The sequence below is a fragment of the Apteryx mantelli genome, chromosome 9 (genome assembly GCF_036417845.1).
Source record: "Apteryx mantelli isolate bAptMan1 chromosome 9, bAptMan1.hap1, whole genome shotgun sequence".
NCBI classification, from domain to species: Eukaryota; Metazoa; Chordata; class Aves; order Apterygiformes; family Apterygidae; genus Apteryx; species Apteryx mantelli.
Genome location: NC_089986.1, coordinates 17,644,389 through 17,650,388, shown reverse-complemented (window position 1 = coordinate 17,650,388; position 6,000 = coordinate 17,644,389). Strand labels below are relative to the sequence as shown.

The following is a 6,000-nucleotide window of genomic DNA, read 5'->3' as shown; positions in this document are numbered from 1 at the left end:
TCTGAACTATTAAGGCAACAGTGCTGACAGCACAGAAAAATGAAGTTTCTATAGCCTGCTCTGATGTTACGCTGAGAACATGATGCTCAGGATGGAATAGAGGAATTTCGCACTGATTTTTGTTGCCTGTGATTTAAGGTAAGAGAATCCTACATTATTGAGCACCGTACCACTTATTTAAGAAATGATTCCATTCAGTTTATGTACACAAAATATTTTGCTTTATAAAATAATTGTTGGAAGAGCATTAAATGAAACTTTATTCATTTGTAGGTATATTTAGGCTCTTAAAAATTTAAGGTAAGTTTGTTTAAAATGCCAGAGTTTTAAATGTGCTATTTTAGAAGTACTGCAGGCCCTTGGAAACTTACAGTTCATGACTATTCAGAGAAATATAGCCTTCTACATGTTTAATTTAACTGCTGATCATAGGATTCATGTTCTTCAGACTGACAGTTTTCAAAAGTTTATCCAGCTTGTTTATCTAGATAAAGTAGGGACACAGCAGGTAACTGAATAAACAGCAGTTTGGTTAATCTTTCAGTATTTCAGTATTTCAGTATAGTTCATTTGTACATATGAGTGATAACCTCTTTGACAGATGCTGGTTTCAGATCGTAAAGCAGTGTTCAACTACAGGGAAAAAATGGTTGTTTCAGTCTCCATCTCTGCTTTACTTCTGAAGAAAGCACTATAAATCTCATATCTTTTTTATAGATGATACGGAAATATTACGATGCCTGTTTGAAAGCTGAGATTTTATGGCCTTAAATCCTCTGTTTAGTAGTAGCTTGTCTTTCGCTCCAGCGTGAACTAGACCCTCTCCACGGGGGAAGGCAGCCCAGGGGCTCCAGATCCCAGTCTGCACAGCACGTTGACAGGCTCCCCGGGAGCGCTGGGCTGCCGGCAGAGCAGCCCCACTGCGAGTGCGGGTGTCTGCCGCCCGGGCTGCGTGTGCGGACACTAACAGGCATCGGTCGGGTTGGCAGGGTCGGACGCAGCACCATAGAAACACGGTTATGTTTGTTTGCCTTCTGCCCTCTGAACACATGGCTGGGAATAAGGGAGACCTCTGAGCGCACAGGACTTGGCCATTCCTGCTTTATATTCTAACAGATAGTTTCAAGCTTTGGGGTTGTGCTTTTGGTTTGTTTTCTGCTTGTTTGTTTGGATTCTTTCTGGTGAGGCAAACAGAGTGGTAGTAAAGTGCAGATATGTTTTGAAAAACCACAATAAAATGAAAGAAAATCACAATAATTACAAAGACTGAGGAAAGGTCAAAGATAGGGTTGGTCAAAGTCATCACCCAGACTTGGTCTGTAGTTTTCCTGTGGTGCATCATGGGCCCTGCAACTTGCCCTGGACGCTGCCAGTCTTGTTTGCCTGATTGTCTTTCTCCAAGTCTCAGTCCTTTTTTAGAAGTTCTGAGTCCACAGCTGCATGAAGAAATAACATACAGACAAACTTCAAGACTTCATATTAAACACACAGTTGGTTTTGATCCTCATCTAGGCTGAGATAGTCAGGCTGAGAGCTTAAAGTCTCCAATTTTTCTCAGACTTGTCTTACAGTGCCATTTATCAGATTCTGTTATTTTTTACCATCTTAACTTGTTCTTTGATGTTGATTCCAGAAAAAAGGCAAACTTGAAATTATTGAGAAACTGCAGTTCCTGTATCATTGACACAGGTGATCTAGCAAGATGGGACATTTGACTGGAGGATCAGAGGAATAAGTAATTTAGCATCAAGTGCAAAAAGATCTACTTAGGGAAGTTCAGGCATTGGTGCGTGGGATTTTGCATATGTTTGAAATGGTTATTGGATGCACAATAACCTTGTAACATATTATCCCTTTCCACTTTTCAACTCCATTGATAAAGAAATACAATGACATTCTAACTGCAAAGAGAATTTGGTTCAGTGTTCACTGAAAGAAGGAAAACATCAGCAGTATGATTTCATCATTGGGAACTGACCTAACGTGACAGAATGTCATTGCATATACAATTTATCTCATCTAGCAGTAACAAAAGATTATCTAGAATGAAAGCAAACAATTCAGGGTCATTTGCAAAGAACTAGAAGGATTATTAGTGTAGAAACTCCTAAACAAGTTGAAATCTCTCAGTGTTGTTGTTCAGGATGCTGGATGCCTGACCCTGTTTGCATCTGTTCACATCTGTTTACAATCTGTTTGCAGATTGTTCTGATTTATTTTTGGAACGTGACACTAAGCTCTAGATGTGCTCATGAATGCTCTGAGAAGTTCACTTTTCCTGTCCTGTGTTACCAGACACAACATGCCACAACTCTCTGATCTTGTTTCCTTTCGCTTTCTACATTAGTTTGAAAGATATTCTCCTGGCTCCTCTGCATTATGTTCCTTGGCTTTTCACAGAAGTTCTGTGTGCCAAACTCTTTTCACATAATATAACTCAATCCATATGTCCAGTTCACATGATTGAATACAAATCTCTGGCAGATGCTCACTGAAAATCTAGCTGCCACTTTAACATTTATTGTCCCATGTAGTTTTTTAAGAGATTTTTGCACATGCAGCTTTAAGTTTGGCAATTGGAAATAAAAGCACCCTCTTTCCTCCTCTAGATTTAAAATATTTCCTAAAGTTTTAGCTCCCAGCTTTTGCATTCATAGTACACTGTCCTTGACATGAGATGTTCTGTTTCCCTAGTTCTTCCTGTTTTCCAAGGGAAGGCTAAAGATCCCAGGATATCTTTTCAAGATGTGTAGAAACTCCAGCATTTTGTCTAATGTCCCTCTGTCCTAATCCAATTTGTCTGAAGCGTGGATTGGACTGGCAGCTTGCACTTGGTTGCTGCTGTTGTTCTGCCTCTTGCTTGCTGAGGTGCTTGAGCTTGGAGGAGAAGGGAACCTGTGGGTTTTGTGCTGTTCTCTTATTCTGTCACTTTTGAGAGAAGCTCAGCTTCCAGATCCAAATAGGCTCCACCAGTTTTCTGCTGCTGCTTTCTGCTTTAGACAGAAACAGAACAACAATTTTTGTTGTACAAAAAACAGTAAAGTTCCCTTATCTGGAGACTACCATTTTGGTTTATATACCTGTGGAAAAATAGTTATATTCTCATGCATCCTTGTTCTGTGACCAAACTCTGCAAATGAAAAATGGAAAGATCAAACACAGAAAGACATATACACAGTGTACTGCAATGAGCTTTAAAAAAAAATCAGACTCTAAATGCTGTGTCTAAGCTTCTAGGAGAAGTTGTGAAGCAAGTATCTGTGCCTTCAAAGATACTTAGTGAGAATATGTGCTTATATAGTAAATTAATTTCAAACAAAATGAATTTATCTTGTCTGGAGATTCACATGGAATTCAATGCAATTGAATTAGGAAAACAAGAACAGGTTGCTCAGAAATTCTTACCTATTTAAAAGCTGCACTAGGCACTTTCTATTTTAGGACTAGATTTAATTGCACTCTGTAAAATGCACAGGCAGGACAGTCATTTTCTTACCAGCAGGTAACAGCAGTTCCAAAAAATGTGTTCTCTCCAATGTAGCTGAAGGGACTGTTGCTACTTAGAAACCAGCATAGCCATTTATCAAAATAAAAAGAACAAACTGTTATATAAAGCAATAATTTTACCAGACAAGTATTTTGAGTGCATCCAAAACAGATGATCAGAACATATTACACAGTTCTTGGTTTACTGTCTTCATAAAAATTTGGAAAAATACGTCTGGTCAATTTTTTTTATTTTATTTTTTTCCGGGCACACATGTGATGTTCATCTTAAGTGGCTATTTTTTAAATTTTTCTAGTTCTTGCAACAATTTTATCTTGTCTGTTCCTAACCTATTGCTGTGATACTTCAAACATGCATCTCATCCATAAACAACAGTGCACTGAAGATGTTGTAAAGGAGTGAATAGCGAGGGGAAGTTTTGCTGAGGCTGTTGTTCATTGGTAGGTATGTTACTGCTAGTGACCATGGAAACTTATTTACGATGACCTGAAGAAGACTAGCAATGAGCAGTAGGGTGAAAATAAGCAAAGGGAAATTTAGGCTGACTCTTAGGGAAAAAAAAACTTTTTGTTACATCCTGTTAAATTACATAAAGGGTTCCCTAGGGAACAAGTGGATGTTTGGAGTCATTTAAAACCAGTTTGAATGAAGGAATTGGACATTCTGTTGTAGGAAACTATTTTGGCAGGAGGAGGGATCTGCTGATCTCATATTAATCTCAGATAACATGAAAAGTTAATGTTGCAACCCCACATGCCTTGCTAAGCACCAGTAACTTTCTCAACAAAGTGGCGAAGTATATGGCATGTGTCTTGCAGAATCAACACTGGAAGTCCGTGTTCGCTGGTGATAATACCAGGTTTCTGGAAAATATTATGTGAAGTAAGAGACATTTCAGAGAATAAGCCACCATCATGCTGCCTTAGCAAATATAAAAATTAAACAGATCTTTCTTAAGTAGAGGTCTGTAAGCAGAGGTCAAGCAGTCAATTTTCTGCTAACTTAAGTAAACAAGGGAGAGGAAATGATTTAATTAGAAACTTCAGTTTGAATAATCAGGTTTTGGTTAGAAATAATTTAATAGTAGCTCAACTAGTCATTTTGGGTTAGTATCGTTTCAGAGAGGCTGTGAAACAGGGTGCAGTGCCCTGGTGCAAAGCACCGGGGCTAGCATTTGTTATGATCCCGGTAAGAAAGGCACTCAGACTCTGTAAGGTATTGATCAAAATACCATTTATGGACGCTAACACATGAAGGAAAAAGAGGATAGATAACCTCACGCCCCTTCAGGTGCTGGGAAGCCCACATTGCGCAGCATCGGGCAGACCTCTGGGCAGGGCACGGCACACGGCGCAGATCCCGTCTGTCGAGAGGTTCCCCAGCAGTTTGGTCTTTAGAGTTGTCAAAGGATTTTCTTAGAAGAAAGCAAGTCTATTCTTCATTTGCACTGTCAAAAGAAAGGGTGTGCGCATGAGAACTTGCTGCTTCGCTTTACGATGAAGACGAGGACGTGCAGGTGGTGCAGTCAGTGGTACCGGCTGGGAGCTGCCTGCAGGCTCCGCCGTTACTATCAGCCAGCGAAGTTTATCCTGCGGCCGAGGGATGAGTGCGGCACAGTGCAGGCGCGAGGTCACGCGCATGCACAGCACAGCGCGGCACGGTGCAGGCCTGCACCGGTTAACGCCTGGCTGGGTCACTAACCCCTCCGTGGGCGATACTCTTCCTGTTAGATCACTACACAGGGAGTGAGTGGAAACATAAATTGAAATTCAGATGTAATGTTGGATGAGTCAATACAAATACATTGAAAGCTGGCAAAATGAGGTGAGACAAAAATCTTACTAAGATATACTGCATTTATTTTACACAGCCTACTTACTGGTTCCAATAAGCTGGTTCTTCAATCTCTGTTAAGCTCAATTTAATTTTCCTTGGTCACCTTCACTCTCTTGCTCTTGTTCTTTTTAATAGGGATACATTTTTAAATGGAACTCTGATTTATTTGTGACCTCTGCTATCCCAAATAGATGAGAACTTGCAAAGCCATGTTTCAGTCATCCCACTCCTTCATACTGTTACAGTGGCTGAAGAAGTATTTTCTGATTTCAATCCCAATTATTATTAGGCTAAAGCAGTGACTGAGCACTACTTACCTCCTTCTGGTCCTCTCACAGAAAGTGTATCAGTGGCAAAAAAGAGGATACTCTAAATTCCTTTATCATGCAGTAATCTTGGTGCCTGTTATAACAAAGGCATTGTAATCAGTTTGTAAGTATTAAAAATACAAGATTTTTATTTTATTGAATCTGTGCAAATAAAGCATTATAGAAAGAATTTGTAAGGATTTTCCCCCAGTTGCTTGAAATAACAAACACAGAAACGAACAACAAACAAGTAAAGAGCTTGCTTGATTCCATATGCACATCAGGATGCTGGGTAAGTTACTCATGTCCTTAAAAGACAGTGATCCTTTTTGTGGCATACTCACAAAT

At 39.7% G+C, this 6,000-nt stretch overlaps 2 long non-coding RNA genes across 4 annotated transcripts in view; both read right to left on the bottom strand.

The window, feature by feature from the left end:
- Positions 1 to 233: 233 nt before the first annotated feature.
- Positions 234 to 3,126, bottom strand: LOC106485914 (uncharacterized). Its single transcript, XR_001292810.2, has 2 exons — positions 3,081 to 3,126; positions 234 to 2,990 (listed from the first exon to the last, which is right to left on the bottom strand). It is a non-coding gene; the product is annotated as an uncharacterized lncRNA (long non-coding RNA).
- Positions 3,127 to 4,724: 1,598 nt separating this feature from the next.
- Positions 4,725 to 6,000, bottom strand: part of LOC136992621 (uncharacterized) — an 80,795-nt gene continuing 79,519 nt past the window's right edge. For 2 of the 3 annotated variants that reach the window (XR_010885021.1, XR_010885031.1), the window contains 2 exons: positions 5,662 to 5,746; positions 4,725 to 5,242 (listed from right to left, as the gene is read on the bottom strand). This is a non-coding gene — a long non-coding RNA (uncharacterized lncRNA). The remainder of the gene's footprint in view (positions 5,243 to 5,661; positions 5,747 to 6,000) is intronic. The other variant, XR_010885024.1, reaches the window with a different exon arrangement.